Here is an 18,859-nt window from a genome sequence, read left to right as displayed (position 1 = left end):
CTTAGAAACATGGTGTCTAACCAGATCCTTACTCTGGATGGCAGAGGCTCCTCTCCTGTGGAACCAGCTCCCAATTCAGATCAGGGAGACAGACACCCTCTCTACTTTTAAGATTAGGCTTAAAACTTTCCTTTTTGCTAAAGCTTATAGTTAGGGCTGGATCAGGTGACCCTGAACCATCCCTTAGTTATGCTGCTATAGACGTAGACTGCTGGGGGGTTCCCATGATGCACTGTTTCTTTCTCTTTTTGCTCTGTATGCACCACTCTGCATTTAATCATTAGTGATCGATCTCTGCTCCCCTCCACAGCATGTCTTTTTCCTGGTTCTCTCCCTCAGCCCCAACAAGTCCCAGCAGAAGACTGCCCCTCCCTGAGCCTGGTTCTGCTGGAGGTTTCTTCCTGTTAAAAGGGAGTTTTTCCTTCCCACTGTCGCCAAGTGCTTGCTCACAGGGGGTCATTTTGACCGTTGGGGTTTTACATAATTATTGTATGGCCTTGCCTTACAATATAAAGCGCCTTGGGGCAACTGTTTGTTGTGATTTGGCACTATATAAAAAAATTGATTGACTGATAACATCCCTAATGTGTAGACCAAAGGTCCAAAATCTCCCTGAGGTTCCTCACCCTGTCCATGTGATGCACAACACACGAACCTAAGCCAAGCACTTGCTGATCAAATTGATGCCGATATCTTGCTGGACCAATAACCAGAATTTCAGTCTTATCAGAATTTACAAGTAGGAAGTTATTAGACATCCAGCCTCTCACTGATGTAAGGCAATCCTCTAGTGTTTTTGTAGAATTGAGATTACCAGCAGTTATCGGCATATACAATTGAGTATCATCAGCATAGCAATGAAAGACAATCTCAAAACACCACAGTATATGCCCAAGGGGTGGTACATAAAGGGAGAAAAGTAGGGGGCCCAGGACAGATCCCTGTGGAACCCCAAACTTCATATCACTAAGGTTATCGTATAAAACACAAAGAGAGCGACTGGATAGATATGACGTCAACCATGCAAGGGCACTTCCAGTAATCCCAAAGTAATGCTCCAGCCTGTCAAGTAAAACATGATGATCCACGATATCGAATGCAGCACTAAGATCTAACAGCACCAAAACTGAAGTGGTGCCTGAATCCATTGCAAGAAGAAAATCGTTCACCACTTTAGTAAGAGCTGTCTCTGTGGATGGCATTTTCTAAAAGCAGAATGTAGTGGCTCAAAAAGATTATTCTCAGTAAGGTGGTCCACAAGCTGCAGTGAAACCACTTTTTCCAGAATTTTAGAGCAAAATGATAGATTTGATATCGGCCTATAATTTTTCAGTTCACTAGGGTCAAGATTAGGTTATTTAAGAAATGGTTTAATCACTACAGATGTAAAACATTTAGGAACAGATCCAGAAGTTAATGAAAGATTAACAATTTCCAGCACAGTCGGCCCAAAAGTGGGCCACAGGTCCTTAAACAGTTTTGTTGGGATGGGGTCAAGTAAACAGGTTGTGCTTTTTGTAGACATTACAAGTTTCGTCAGCACATCTAGCGAGATACCATCAAACTCTGTAAATCTAGGTGGCACCCCGGCAATGGCACCCACCTCAATAGCAGGGTGCAGTGGGTGAACTAGTGCGTGCTGGGATATGTTTAACCTAATGTCTTCAATTTTCTCCTACAAGTAATCCAAGAACTCCTGTGATGAAAATGGAGAATGACTTACAGGTGGCTGTCCATGAAGAAGTATTTCCACCGTGTCGAACAAAAACTTTGAGCTATACTACTACTATTTTTATTAATCAAATCAGAGTAATAGGCCCATTTTGTAGTCAATAGTGCATGCTTATAGTCTAAGATGGCATCCGTAAACCTCAAGAGGTTTATGGATGCCATCTTAGACTATAAGCATCCAAAAAAAGCTAAACGTGTGAACTAATGTGGGATAAACTGTGAAAAATGGACAGATGGATATATCGTTGTTGCCTCCTTTGATCAAATGTGGTGTCTCTGGGTTGAGTTTTTCTTGTCCTTGTTTGGCAGTTGAGGGGGTATTGTCATGCTCTTGTTGTCCAGCCTCCTGTCTGTCTATTTGTCCTTGTGATGACCTAAACACATTATTCATTCAATGGACTACTGGATCTTTATCATTTTGATACCAGTGATGCACCTTAGGATGGACCGGAAGCTTATTGAAGATTGGTGACGTTGATTTACTCTTTCTGTGGGAAAATTGCTCAAGTTGTTCAGTAATGATGCAAACACATTATCACTCAATCAAACTGTGGAATGTTCATTAGAAATATGTCAATGGTGCACTGTGGGGTGAAGAAAAAGCCTTTTCAAGGTCATTGGCTTTGACCTATTTTTTATTGTAAAATGGGTCACTGTACATTTCAGCAGTCATGGTGTAATTCACATCATGTTCCACGTTTGGCATCTGTTGTACTTTATTTGATTTTTGTCATTGGAAATATGGCCAAAGCAGATGGTCACCCCTCTGAGTTTGGTCTGCTTGAGGTTTCTTCCAACAATCAAAATACACCTGAGTAAGTTTTTCTTTAGCACTGATGCCAGTGTGCTTGGGGTTAAGTGAGGTCGACCTTCCTTTGTGAAGTGGCTTGGTGTGATTTATGTTTTAAGACTTTTAAGATTAGGCTTAAAACTTTCCTTTTTGCTAAAGCTTATAGTTAGGACTGGATCAGGTGACCCTGAACCATCCCTTAGTTATGCTGCTATAGACTTAGACTGCTGGGGGGTTCCCATGATGCACTGAGTGTTTCTTTCTTTTTTTGCTCTGTATGCACCACTCTGCATTTAATCATTAGTGATTGATCTCTGCTCCCCTCCACAGCATGTCTTTTTCCTGGTTCTCTCCCTCAGCCCCAACCAGTCCTAGCAGAAGACTGCCCCTCCCTGAGCCTGGTTCTGCTGGAGGTTTCTTCCTGTTAAAAGGGAGTTTTTCCTTCCCACTGTCGCCAAGTACTTGCTCACAGGGGGTCGTTTTGACCGTTAGGGTTTTTACGTAATTATTGTATGGCCTTGCCTTACAATATAAAGTGCCTTGGGGCAACTGTTTGTTGTGATTTGGCGCTATATAAATAAAATTGATTGAATTGATTGATTGATGTTGTGATTTGGGGCTATATAACTAAAATAAATTGAAATTAATTGAATCAAAGAGAAAAGTCAGTGCTGAAATACACTGTACATCCTTTTGTTCCTCTTCAAGCATTACAAAATCAATCTGGCAAATACTGAGTCTTCCTGTCATGTCTCAATCTTCATTCTTGAGACACATTTTTTTCACTTTTCATTGCTCTAAATTGCACAGAATGGGCCAACTTAGGTGTGTTCCATTGTTCAGCCAGCTCACAATTAGCTGAACACACCTGACATGACAAATCCTATCTGGGTGGATCAGTGAGAAATAGAACATGTGCAGTCCTGAAGAACAGGATGGACAAAAGTGTGTCCTGAAGAAGAAGACATAAAGAAGCCAAATGAAGAGTTCTTCAAGTAATTCTGTCTGAGATTTAAGCCCCTGTCACAAATAGCAAGAATGTGTAGGAACCAGGCCGACACAGCAAAAATGGCCATAATCTGGATGCAGTCGGGAGGAAAAGAGGTGTGTAGACTGTGGGCGGATCCTGTCCAGACGACCTCGTCCACATCTGTACGATTGCATCCATAGCATATTTAGACAACAATTAGACAACACAGACCAGTATCAGATGGCCATAAAAGGTGCTGAAGACTGTCCAAACGTCTGGATGGAAAACACGGGACAGAATGGGAGGGAGCGCTGTGTTCCTTCCTTTGCACACTCCCTGCCGGTATTCGACATCAGAGTACAACCAACGTATGGACCAGACTCATGCCATACGTGCCAAGCCAGCATGGTGCGGTCACTCACTCAATCATGCTATCACATCTGCACTTGTCCTCTCCTTCCCAGCACTACTGATCTCATGTGCATAGAACAGGTGCTGAAATTTTGAAATGATCATTCAGTGTGTTTGTGTGTTCGTAACGGCTGAATGAGCTGCTATGCGTGTGCTCGGGGAAAACATGCAGACATGTGTACCGCTGTCAGCCACTGGACACCTTTTGCTGCTAAAGGAGTTGGCAGTGGGCCAAGCTTTCCCATGCACACATGCGTCAGACGCAGCCTATCCAGCAAACTTTTTTTTTCTGCTCACTTCAGCAGCACAACGCAACTCTGTACACCTCAATGTCTGGTTGGCTTTTCACCACAGGCTGTGGTCCTGGCTCTTGTCCATCCTGCGCTGTGAAACAGCTGGTTCTGGCATGGAGGTGAGATTCTTGTTTAATCATGTTGTCGTGGCCTGGCGATATAGTTCCATGTCATACCTCCTACAGAGTTAGATGTGATCAAGTAATAATATGTATTTTACAACGGTGAGATCCGTTCAGCTCAGAGCCTCTGACGTGTGCATTGATGCATTACTGCGCAAGAGACAACGGTGAGGTGTACCTGCCCGTGGTATCACAGGTATGATGGGCACAATATTTCACATTATTTATGTCAATCAAAAGGCCCCGCACTCCGTCTTACTTGCTGTAGAAAAATTTATTCAGGGCTGTATCACCAACGTTTTGGCACTGTGGCCTTCATCAGGCAAATGAAGACTGAGCTCCAGGTAGCCATCTTAAAAAGTGTGGGGCTAGCACCCAAGGGTGCCAGTTAAATGCACAGTGCACCAAAATACAAATATCCATGAAAAAGTCAAAGTACAGAACAAGTACAGACATAATTATAAAATAAAAAGAAAAATGTTTGGATACATAATGATACTGTATATAAGTTACCAGGCTCTAGAGTAATCAAATGGTTTAGGTATATTGATGATATTTTTTGTATTTTTCAGGGCAGTGTGGAGGAGCTGGACAGTTTTATTAAGTTGTTAAACAGTTTCAGCTCCAACCTCAAGTTTACAGCACAATATAGCCCTGACCAAGTAAGTTTTTTTGGATATGTGGGTTAAAAAAGGTAAAGATACAATTATCACCTCACTATATCACAAAGAAACAGATAAAAATACATTAGTGCTTGCCACCAGTTTTCACCCTACTCCCCTTAAGAAAGGCTTACCTATAAGTCAATTCTACTGTCTCAGAAGAATCTGTCACTCCACTGATGATTTTATTGAACAAGCTACTGACATGAGGGAGAGATTTCTGCAACGTGGATATCCAGTGTCTTGGGTTGATGATGCATATGAGCGGGCTCTACATAAGTCCTGTGTAGATCTATTAAAGAAAAGCACCAAGAAACAAAATAACTTTTCTGTAACTTGCATCACACAATATTCTACCCATGCACACACTATTAAATCAATTTTTTAAAGCATTGGCACATTTTAAAATCTGATCCAGAAATCTTATCAGTCTTTAAGGACCATCCACTCTTTGTTTAGAAACATGGAAAAAATCTTAAAGATTATTTGATACGAGCCAATTATACAACCAAATCTGAAATGTCCTCTCAGACTTTACTTCATCCTCTTCCAAATGGAAATTACCGTTGTGGGAACTGTGCTCAGTGTAACAATACTATCAAAACTGATCACTTTTACATCCTCACACTGGAAAAAGTTCCCAATTGGAAGTATAATTACATGTGCATCTACTCATGTCATTTACTTGCTTAGATGCCCTTGTGGCCTAGCTTATGTAGGCAAGACCACAAGAAAATTAAAACAAAGAATCAGTGAGCACAAGAGTTCCATCAGGTGGAATGACAGAGACTACCCTGTAGTGGTGCACTTCAGTGACCACAGGCATGATATAAGTGCCCTATGGTTCTGTGGCATTGAGCAGGTGCCCCCTCCACCAAGAGGAGGAGATCATGATCGACTGCTCAAACAGAGGGAGGTATTTTGGATTCATACCCTCCAAACCTTGACTCCAAACGCCTAAATGATGATTTCAATTTGAGTATTTTTCTGTAAATAAAGTATTAACTTTGTCCTGATGTGATGTGCTATTATTGAATGTTATTTATATGGAGATGTGTATATTTGTGTACCAGTTTTACTCTATAGCCTGGAAATAGTAGAGAAGCTTGAATCTTCCAGTCGAAGATTCAAGCTTCTCTACTATGGAAAACCACCTGGACAACTGAGAGCCTACACAGAAATATAGCCTGGTAACTTATATACAGTATCATTATGTATCCAAACATTTTCTTTTATTTTATAATTATGTCTGTACTTGTTCTGTACTTTGACTTTTTCATGGATATTTGTATTTTGGTGCACTGTGCATTTAACTGGCACCCTTGGGTGCTAGCCCCACCCTTTTTAAGATGGCTACCTGGAGCTCAGTCTTCATTTGCCCGATGAAGGCCACAGTGCCGAAACGTTGGTGATACAGTCCTGAATAAATTTTTCTACAGCAAGTAAGACAGAGTGCGGGGCCTTTTCATTTTCACGTTTAGCTGGGCTTGTCCCTTATCTCCTACGCACCCGTTTGAGGAGTCTGATGTGCGAAGTTTTCTCTCTTGCATTATTTCTGTCACCCATGGGATGGAATGGAAATATATCTGTACTGTGATGTCTGTTATGGATATAACAGCCTGTTCAGATCTGCGACAGCGTGCACTGTGCGACGCATTGACCTGCAGTGGTACATGTGCTTTCAGTTTGATTGTGCACTGTTCACATTCACTGTATATGATGAATGTGTGCCACATACATGTTATTACATATCAACATTTCCTTTTCCCTCCCTGGCCAGGGTCCAGTGGAGATGGACATACGTGGTACAACATGCCGGCAGGCTTTGTCCTGACCAGTCGATCTCAAAGCTCAATCAACCACGATCAGATCATTTAAAATGCTGTTATGACACCGTCAGAATATATAGATTGTGATCAGATGCTGCACAAACTGTTCATAGACAGCTGTCAGAATGTTTTGAACTGTGCAACACACTCGGGACAGCTGAGCAAATGGGACCAACTACATAGACTGCTCAAAGACTGCAGTCCGTTTGTCTTCAGACCGCACCTCAGTACTTCCTGACTGTGGCCCGATGTGTCATTCTGATGTCATCCTGTATCACCCCCAGTGTATCTTGGATTTTTTATGCCACGTGCAAAGAACAGGGCTCAGGTATGTAAGAAACAACCCCTTTTTGTGCCTGTTGCTTTAAATGAAAAAGAGCTGCTGTTCTCCACGCCCATTTTCTGTTTTTATGTCATGGAAATATAAAACAAGCCTTTTTTCAGGCCTAAATCTTGCTAATGGCATGGCAGTTTGTGTGTGTGCAGACATGAAACTGTGGGATTTTGAGGATGTTGAACATGAAAGTCTGACCGTTTTGCACAATGTGGCTCCTTCATACAGGGACACCAGAGGAACTGAAGAACACTTGTGGTGGGAAATCTAGGAACTCCTGTGAAAATGCTTGAGTTTCTGTTGAGCAGTGAGCACAGGCGTCCTATAACCAGGGAAGTGGGGGAAAAACCCTGCTTACAAAAATATTCAGCTCGGTTATAGGGTTTAAATTTGTCAAATGTACCCCACGTTTGGAAAAATAACCCTCTGAATACTTAGATGTAACCGGCATTTGGTGCACAGAGCTGCATTTACATCTGTCAAGTCTTGCTGAATACGTTCCTTCCTGCATTTGAAAAGAATGAGCTGATTGTTAACCAAAACACAAACCACATCACCATAAATCATAGCGTGTGCAAAACCTAGTCCTTCATAACTCAAAGGAAAAGTGATCAGTTAAAGTAGACGCACGGTCATGAGCCAGCAGCAAGACTCAGGCAAAATTCCAACAGGCAACGGTAGAGTTCTCATAATGAATGCAAAGATAATTTGACAAATACTGCATAGATACTGGTTAGGCAAGGATGACAAGCGGTTTAGTATGCTTGATTACAGTGGGGAAGGTTCCTGGTTCAAACCCACCCCCACCCTCCTTGTAAACGTCTGCTGTGGCGACCCCTGAACGAAAACAAGGGAGAAGCCGAAGTGGCTTATTCCCCTGGAACATGACAAACTCAGTAGACGTACCCCAGTATGTCCTATATACAGTGGTGGGCACAGCTAACCAAAGAGTAGCTTTGATAACTTGTAATCACCTAACTGAAAAGTTATCTTTTTTAACACTAAACCGATAAACTGCCTAAAAAAATATCGGAAGCTACAGAATAACCGATAACTTAAAATTTTTGCCTCCCATACACTTTCAGCTATTAAGAAGCTGATTTTGAGTTTAAACACCACCAAAGCTTCTGATAGAAACCAACGGCGATCATAACCCAAATAGCCAATAAGCCAGCGCTTCTGTCTTTGTGTGCTCTGCTCCCTGCTGTAGGAAAGCATCATTTGCCCTGACGGGATACAGTGGTCCAGTGATGAGGCAGAGGTCTTGAAATTGAAAGGAGGTTTGAATTATGGTTTTGCTTTAAAAATAAAATTATTCTGGATAGAATAACTACATTAATGTAAACTCTTAAAATGTACAAAGTGATATAACACATGTCTGTTAGTTTTAAAATAATGCACTAATTCTGAAGATTTGAACGTTAACACACAGATCCCCAAAGGGGATTATGGGTAACTAAGCCTCCGCTCATACTGATTGGTTGATTCATTCATTCTATGTAAAAAACCAACACAAGTGATCAATGTAACGTGTTGGTGTTTACAAATAAATGTGCTTTTGTAAAAATAGTCATTTTTTTTATTTGTGCAAAAAAAAAAAAGAACTTTACACTATTCTTCTTTGTTGACTGAGTCATCTGGTCACATTCTGTTCCCACAGTGTTTATTTTTAGCCTCTAGTCTATGACTTCCCTTTAAATGAGACACCATTCCATCGCAGGTTACTTCCCCGGTCAAGACCGGCAACCCACTTTACAGCTGTAAAGACTTGGACATTGCAGATGAAGTGTCTTGTCCAAGGACACAGACAGGTAGTGTGACCACTAATCAACCCATGTCTAAATATTGGTATAACCCAACTACTGCCCCACTGAGCTACCTGCTCTGCAACGGTTAACAGTGAAAGCAAGTTTTTCAAACATCACTTTCTTCCGAAATGTATCTAATTGTTCTGCTTCCAGATGACACCTAACAATGCTTGGAAATTATTTTTACTGACTCAGTTTCAACAACAGCTATGTAAAAACTTTCAGCATCTCATGTCTCATATTTCTCCTGCACTGAGGACCATCCACACTAGCAAGGAGGGGAGGGAAGCTAGCATGGATTGAGGCACTAACACAAACCAGGATTTGCTAACGTAGAACCACTGCTACATAACTTTATGACAAAATTCCACTGGTTTCAGAAGAACTAAATCTGTTTTCTTGTAGACCACTTTTCCAGTTTTATTACAACTGTTTTTACAGTTCAGTTTAACTACATCTATATACAGGCTACATGATCTGACACAAAGAAAAAACCTAAAGGGTTTTGTGATTTATAAACAGATGAGGTGCTTAAAAGACACTGATTTATAACAAAATATTTTTGGTTGACAGAGTTAATACATTCAGGATTGCTTGTAAAATCTGAGTTTTACTACTGTGCACAGCTGCATCACTTCTGGATAACTCAGAAAATTATCAAAATATGCTAAACTTTTTCGATGGACCTTTTAGAATAAAAGGAATTTTTTATTTATATTTATTTGATTTTTTTTTTTACCGTGACCTTCAACAACTCTTCAAGTTAGCTACAAAAATTTCAGACGGAAACCAACACATTTAAACAACCAACATCAATTTTATAATAGTCAGTATTGCAGAAATTCGATTATAACAGGTTTCCTACTTACCCAATGACCAAGACGCCTTTGTTGGTTGCAATAAAAGCACGTCGTACGCCGGTTGCTGCACCATTTTGTTATTTCTACCCCCTTCTTTCATGTAATTTACTGCCCCTTACCAAGAACCAAACCACTGTATTCCTCATTTTTAGTTTATTAAAGGTCATGACAAAAACCAGGCCTGTGTCCCTCACTGACACTGTCCATCTTGTTAAGGCACACGATGTAGCTTGTACAACATTTTTATACAATGTGGGTGATAACAATGGGTGTAATTTAGTCTCACATTCCTAATGTTACTGGCTCTCACCAACAGGGGGAGATCTCACTGTGTCTGAAACTTGGACATATGATGGAAGTGAAACAACATATTTCTCAGAACTTCCAAACAAATAACACAAATACTTGATAGCTAACATAAAATAAAGAATTAGCACAGATATTATCTAACAAGCCTTTCCAATGGCAATGTCTTTCGCTGGTGAAGTTGGTGATTGGGTGAATTTAGCGCTGCCTTCCCAGCGGGGCAAAATTACACGGATCCAACACTGATCCATGTTGAACTCTGGCATTGAACCAACCATATAAAATATGATGGATTTAAAATTGGATCAGAATAGAAAATCCCAACATTGGATCAACATAGGTATTCATTATAAATATCAATATAATATTCCATTATTTGTAATAAATGCTAAATTCAACAAGAAACACAACTGCTCGGATTTCTGACAGAAATTACAAAGTAGATCAAAATGCAGGTCAGAAACATCAGAGATATAATGAGATGCATAATCTTAGTTGTAGCACCACAACTCCTGACTCATATGTAGAAGTAAATAAGCAGGTCATCAACTTGGCTTAAATACATCAACAGAACCTGCCTGCCTGATGTCAAGAGTCAGCGTGTCAGGCAGAAACGCGCGCGGGGCAACTGGACGCACTGGACCAGTAATGTGGACATGATTAGAGCACACTGTTTCTCATTCAGTCCATTTCATGACTGTATGTCTGTGACCATGGGTCATCTACAGAGGAACAGACAGATCATATTGTATTGTATTGTAAACCTGGATGTACCTTTCAGCATTGATGGTACCATCACAGATGTGCAAGTTGTCCATGCCATGGGCACTAACACACCCCCATACCATCACAGATGCTGGCTTTTGAACTTTACGCTGGAAACAATCTGGATGGTTTCTTTCCTCTTTTGTCTGGAGAACATGACGTCCATGATTTCGAAAAAACTATTTGAAACCTGGACTCATCAGACCACAGCACACTTTTCCACTTTGCATCTGTCCATTTCAAATGAGCTCGGGCCCAGAGAAGGCGGCGGCGTTTCTGGGTGTTGTTGATGTTTGCCTTTTGCTTTGCATGGTAGAGATTTAACTTGCACTTGTAGATGTAGCGACAAACTGTGTTAACTGACAATGGTTTTCTGAAGTGTTATGAAGCATTATGAAGCACAGAATACAACAACGGAGACCTCAGACTGTTGAACAACTGAAGTGTACATCAAGCAAGAATGGGAAAGAATTCCACCTACAAAGCTTCAACAATTAGTGTCCTCAGTTCCCAAACGCTTATTGAGTGTTGTTAGAAGGAAAGGTGATGTAACACAGTGGTAAACATACCACTGTCCCAGCTTTTTTGAAATGTGTTTCAGGCATCCATTTCAAAATGAGCAAATATTTGCACAAAAACAATAAAGTTTATCAGTTTGAACATTTGTCTTTATGGTGTATTCAATTGAATATAGGTTGAAGAGGATTTGCAAATTATTTTATTCTGTTTTTACTTCCATTTTACACAACGTCCCAACTTCACTGGAATTGGGGTTGTATTCTACATAAGCAGCACGATGTGGTGCACCTTGCACTGTTCCTGCTCAAAATACACTGTCGGATGCACGAACTCTCGCACCAGGATCGTGCACGCCTGCCCATCAGTGCGATGTTCGTGGTGCACTATTTGAACTGTTTCACCATATTTGACCAAACATCACACTGTGTGTGAAGGGGTCCTTAGCGATGTTTCTCAAATGGAAAAGAGATTCTAGTGACCTCTTTAGTACAAGAATCAAAGGATAGTGTGTTAGCAAAAAAACACCAACAAGATTTTAACTTTAACACAATCATCCAAAGACAGAGTAAAAGTATCATAAAAGTGACTCTGTCTTGCTGGTCCAATATGAGCATTTCTGTCTTGGCTGAGTTAAGGAGCAGAAAAATTTGCTGATAACCAGCTCTTAACAGCAGTAGACTGGCCCCAAATTTATATGTTTCAGAACCATCATTCATAGCCAACGGTATATACAATTGCCGATGATCAGAATAACAATTGAAATCCAATTGAAACGAAAGTAGAATCTTGACCCAGTGGTGCTAGATACAATTAAAACAACAGTGGATTTAAAACAGAACCCTGTGGAACCCCATACTTGACCATGCACAACTCAGAGAGGATTATTAAACAGAACACAGTAAGATGTCTGACAAGTATGAAGTTAACCACTCGAGGACCTGGCCTGAAATGCCAAAGAAGTTTTCCAGTCTATCCAGCAAAATCTTTTGGTCCACAGTATCAAATGCAATGCTAAGGTGTAATAATAACAAAACAGAAGATAACTCTGACTCCACTGCCAGAGTTCATTCACCATCTTACTTATAGTTGTTTCAGAGGAATGACTTGCTCTAAAAGCAGACTGAAGTGGTTCAAAAAGTTTGTTACTTGACAAAAACTTCTCCAGTTTATTTAAGACCACTTTCTCAAACATTTTTTGACAAGAAAGTAAGGTTTGATACTGGTCTATAGCTTGTCAAGAAGTCAGTATCCAAAACTTGACTTCTTTAACATGGGAAAACTCCCAAAGAAAGTGATGAGTGTAGAATGTTCAGTCTATAAGGCCCTAATGTTGGCCATATGTCTTTTACAACCCAAGATGGCAGAGGGTCCAATAAATAAGATGCCATGACGATTTTAGTAAGGGCAGCCAGAGAAATAAGTTCAAAGTCATGTAAAGTGTGCCTTTCATATACGGCCTAGCAACAAAATACTCTACCTCAACACAAGAGGATTCAGTAATTTTGAGGTCTGATGTCCTTCAATTGTGTGGAGACAAATCAGTGTTGCAAACAGACTGTTTGGACTGTGTAAGCCTAGAAAATGTGTCAAACAGCATTTTCGAATTTTGCTTATTATTCATAATCAAGTTGCAATAATACACTGCTTTCACAGTTGACATCAATGTCTGGTAAGAAATCAAACTGTCTTTCCAAGCTTGATAGAAAACCTCAAGCCTGGAGTGATGCCACTGACTTCCAAGTTTCCTTCAACTTTTCCTGAGGGTTGGCAGTTCCTCATTTAGCCAGGGGGTGTGACTCTTATTGGGCCCTTCATGGTGTTTTGCAGGGGCCACTGAATCAAGTGAACCCTTGGTGAACTGTGCAAATTCTCAGTAAGACAGCTCGCTGAGACTTCCTGGCAAAAGACAGGTTTTAGTACGGCTGGCAACCTCGAATTTAAAACTTCTAATGCACCAGGACTGATATATCGGGACAGCTTCATTGTCCTTGTTTCTCTACCTAAGGTTAATAAATTAGGGATTAAAATATCAAATAAAATCAGTGAATGGCCTAAAACTGATATCACTCACTGAAACAGACAACCCATAACCTAAAACAAGATGTCCACATTGATGTGTTGGATGGGACACAGATTGTGTACAGTTAAAAGACTCAACAATGTTTATAAGGTAATTAGCCAGCAGCTTCTCCTCACAACAGATATGAAGATTAAAATCTCCTACGAACAGAATCCTCTCATAATGGTGCATATAAAAAGTCACCCAATTCAGAAATAAAATTGTCCTTGTACTTAGGCAGACAGTAAATCACAGCAATCAACACCCAAGAAGGTTTATTGATGGTGAAAAGCTGCAATCGAACAGTTACTATCTGTTTGCCATTACAACGGTCTTTAAATACGCAGTGACATTCATGTCTTCCTGGGAAGAGCTTATGGAGTCATGAAGTATAAGGGAGTTTTTCAGCTACGTACACGACACACTAGTCAGATACGCCTTACAAATGACGGTTCAAGACTGCATGTCTGATGGAATGCATCAGCGCTCATCATCATCATTCTACAAACTGAACTAAAACAAAAATAAAAGGAAAATCTCATAAGAAAATACAAAACTGTCAAACACTCTGGTTTGTACCATGTTTTTACACCGTTTCCTTCCTCTAAAGCCAGGAGCACCAAGAGAACAGCAAGGTGATGTCCTGCATGTTATAATGGGGGACCACAGTGCACAGAGATGGAGGAAGATGAACTATTGCCAGCGTGAGGCGCTCCTGTAAATGATCTGCTTGTGTGCTTTGACACTTTGCACACAGATCTGTTCTTTGCAGAAAACCTTTCACTTCTTTCTTCTGAATTGGACACCAAGAGGAGAGGGAATGACACATGCGGTTGACTGGTGTAATGTGTGCTGTGCCCCCAAAACCCCCTCTTCTTTGGATGTCCATCGTATAGGGCAATGATGATGTCAGTGGTGTCTTAGATGAGATCGCAGCCCAAAAGCTGAAGTGCAAAATGTGTCCACACACTGGGCATACCAACAGTAGTGCTGGATCGGGGTCTTCTTCCTTTCTGGGTTGCCACTTGTGATCCAAGTCATCTCGTCTGTTCTCCTCAAAGGTTTTTATTCCTTCATCAACAGCATGGCACCAGGCACATCTGTCAGTGGCAATGGACTGCCATTCATGATGAGAGATACTGCATGCAGCAAGGGATGACTTCAAAGAGTCCTTGAAGCGCTTGCAGGGGCGTCCAAACTTCCTCATGCCGGTAGCAAGCTTGCAGTAGAATACTGTCTTCAGGAGTCATGTGTCGTCCATGCGTACCACCAGAGGTGTCAAGTAACGAAGTACTTAGTACACTTTTTAGGTATCTATACTTTACTCCTTTACTTATTTTCTGCCTACTTCTGACTTCTACTCATTACATTTCACACAAGTATCTGTACTTTCTATTCCTTACATTTTTAAAACAAACAGCCTCGTTACTCTTGGCTTCAGTTTAATGTTTATATATATATTTCACGTCATGTGCGCCTGTAATCAACTTTTCTGCAGCGCGGCTTTGCTTTGAACCGTGAACCAATCCAAGCAGTGGTTCGCAGATTGAAGCAATGCTTCGACCTATTGCTTCGTTTATTCTTTCTTTCTTTCGCTTAATTTCCCCCCGCTAAAACCCTAAAGAGCCTACTTCTGTGAGTATTATTTACCTTTTCTATGTTAAACCGATCTGTTATGGTCTTCTGAAACAGTTGATAGATGTATTTTATAACTTAAAAACGGGAGCGACGCTAACGCGTTAGCATGTCTATGGCATTTTCAATGTTAAAAGTTAGCATTAAGCAGCTCTCGTCACGTTCGGGTGCATTTGTTTTCAAATTGTAATATTTGTTAAATTTATTTTTGTTTATATATTAATAATCTAATGATTATTATATACAATTTTAGAGAGAGGCAAAAACAACCTGAATAGAAACACAACAGAAAATATAAAAGCAACTAACAATACATACATAATAAATAAATGTTTCCTGTGACACCTAGTGACTCTTACACCTCCACTTCATCCCTGTCTTATTTAATGACAGTTTGTTTCGGTCAAACCATATTTTCAATGTGTTAATTCTTTAGTTATTTCCTCCAGAACTATCTGCCAAACTAGAAAACTGCTGCATCCTAGTAGAATACTCCTGAATGAATTTGAATAAGGAAAATTGTTTTGTTTGTTTCCTTCACTAAATGGATGCTGCACTCACTCCAGTTTATTGTCTGGAATAGTCCCAGATTGCATTTCAGAGCTTCTAGAATTGAAACATTTTCGTGCAGGTGGTGTTGGGGGGTAATTTGGGTTTTGGGCCACATGTAGAACGAATCAGGTTTTTAAATTAAGCTTTCAATTCATATAGTGGCATCTACTTTTTTTTTTTTTTTTTTTTTTTTTAAGGTTACTTTATACTTTTATACTTTAAGTAGGTTTTGGAGCACATACTTTTCACTTTTACTTGAGTAAAGAGGTCAAGTTGATACTTCAACTTTTACCAGAGTGATTTTAAACTGCAGTATCTATACTTCTACTTAAGTAACAAATGTGTGTACTTTGACACCACTGCGTACCACATGTCCAGCCCATCTTAGTTTGAGCTTTCACAATGAGTGCTTACAAGGCCGGCCATGTTTGCTTGTAGGAGCACTTCTGTGTTGGGAACCCTGTCTGTCCAGGAGATGCCAATGATCTTGCGCAGAGCAACGGAGGTGAAATTGGCCCAACGCTATTAGCTGTTTTTGGTACAGTGTCCATGTTTCACAGCCGTAAAGTAGGGTCGTTACGATGACTGCCTTGTATACTGCCAGTTTTATTAAGTTTGATGCCACGTTCCCCCCTCAACTATGTCTAGAGCCTGCCAAAGGAGGACCCTGTGTTTTTAATCCTGTTCGACACCTCTTTGTCCATGCTGCAAGATGAGGTCAGTGTGCTTCCCAGGTAGGTAAAGCTCTCTATGTTGTTGAGCTCTGTGCCCTGAATCACAATGTGAGGGGCTGGTAGTACGAGCCCTGGTGCAGGCTGAAGCATCACTCCTGTTTTCTTCAGGTTAGTTATCAGTCCAAAAGGTTTATTGGATGTTGACAGGCAGCTAGCATGCCCCCAAAATATAACCATAATTAATGAACTAAGCACAACCCTTTTGCACAGTGCACTTTACTTTCTGCTCAGAATGCACTCCATGTAAAGTGGAGTTGGGCACTACCCAAATGCACTTGTACTATATGCTTTAGATAACCCAGTCTCACATTTTTTTCATGCTCCCTCCACGAAAAGCGCCCGATTTTCATGAAGCGTTTTTTTCATTTTGCTATTTATAGTCTTCCCCATCTCCTAACTCTAACCATAACCATAGCATTATTGTCTATACCCTCCCCTAGCCCTAACCATAACCCCCCCACACCCCTCATCACCCCAGATTTTGTGCCCTCGTCACAAAATGAAATCGTTCCCATGTCACAAAAATTGGCCCATTTTTGAAAGACTGGCTTGACCATATGCTTTAGACAAACCAGTCTCATGGCAGTTCGCAATGGCATTACAAAAAGTCAGTTAATCTATGAGTTCCTGATATTGTCACAAACCCATAGACTTTTTGTGGCAGGGGAACAAATTAATTTCATGACGGGGCACGAAATGCAGGGTGACAGGGTGGGGTGTTATGGTTATGGTTAGGGGAAGGAAGACATTTACGTTATGGTTATGGTTAGCTTTAGGAGAAGGGGGGATTAGAAATAGTAAAATTAAAGGTATGAGGGTCAGAATTGTTCGGGATGAGATCTGATGAAATTCTGTAGATTAAATATTGAGGTTTTAGCTAGTCTTTTTTTGTCTCCAATAGAAGAAGACCTGGCCTTATGATATCACAAAGGTCTAGTAGAAAAGTGGTTAGTGCGCTTGGTTTCAGTGCGGAAGGTTCCCGGTTCAAACCCCACCCCTGCCACATTTCTACGTGTAATGTGAAGTTGTATCAGGAAGAGCATCCAGTGTAAAACTTGTGCCAAATCAACATGCAGATCCACCTTGGATCTGCTGTAGCGACGCAACCCCGAGTGAAAAAACAAGGCAGCAGCCGAAGGGACTTACAATACAAGCTACCTAAAACCAAAGAACCCAAGATCAACACCCCTCTTCTGTTAGTTTGTGGGGGTACTAATTACTGATCATTATTTGTTTTGTTTGCTTGATTACCTGCTCAGATTGTTTCACTGTATTCATAGTAAATAAATCAGTCAACAGCAAACAGAGGCTAAATCTCAGAAACAACCATAATTTGATGTAGTATTCTTCACTTGTTAGGGCCCCTTCACACATAGAGTGAATTTGGTTGAATTGTGTATTAAGTGCAACGAATCGTATGCAAACCGTGTAATTTCGTGGTTGCTTCCAGTACCTTGTACACCTGTTTCTACAACTATTTGCGCACACCAGCGGCTGAAAGACAGAGTGTGCGCTGTCCGAACCCATCGAACCCTCTCGCGGCAGGTGTCGGACAAATTCCAGGTGACATGCACAAACATCTAACACTGCTCGCATGGCACTTAGAAAATGTGTAGCCAGTTACACTCTTGGCACAACAACTGTCTGCAAACATTCACTGTCGTACTCGCAGTGAAATTTGTCTAAGTGCCCCACGAGTGTGGCTTTGGTGTGTGCGCTGAACTGACAGGAGGTGTGGCTATGACAGAAGCAGAGATCTGTCAGTCTGGACATCCCAGCTGGACAGTACTGCTGACAGACATGGACTAACAACTGACCACTGTGATGCGTGTGTGTCTGTTTGCTGTCATCAAGTGGACAAAAATAAAAACACTGTGGCGATGGGCTGCAGCAAGCGCGTACATGGACAGGTTGCCCCCAGGTTGAAACGGACCGTCAGATCATAACACACAATGGGCGATCTGTCACATCACCCATGTGAGCGCTGTTCCACATGATGCAGTGTGCTGCGGCGCGCCACTCACAAGACATATAGCAAGATGCGTGCGGGCCAGCAGGACACACGCCAGCAGATGTGAACATGAATGAGATGAGTGAACTGCTTCTCATTCGTGTGGTTTCATGACTGTACATCAGTGACCATGGATTATCTACAGTGGAACAGACGGATCATATTTGTTTTGCCCACTTGATGAGAGAGATTTAATACAATGCAATGTTTTTATATGGTGCATCATTTTTATTTTTATGTTTTAAATACATCCATGTGCTTCCTGATATAAGACAGTCTTCAGCACCTTTTACAGGACAGCGATGGCAGCTCATTTGGTAAAGTTTCTGACTGCAATCAGAGCTTTTGGAAGGTGCGGGTTCGAATCCCATGTGTAACCACATCGTGCAGCTGGTGGCACTGTGTTCCCGCGTGCTTGAACCGTCGCACCAGCATCGTGCACGCCTGCCCGTTGGCGCAATGTTTTGT

Source organism: Thalassophryne amazonica, chromosome 3 (assembly GCF_902500255.1).
Source record: "Thalassophryne amazonica chromosome 3, fThaAma1.1, whole genome shotgun sequence".
Classification (NCBI taxonomy): Eukaryota; Metazoa; Chordata; class Actinopteri; order Batrachoidiformes; family Batrachoididae; genus Thalassophryne; species Thalassophryne amazonica.
This window is presented reverse-complemented; position numbering follows the sequence as displayed.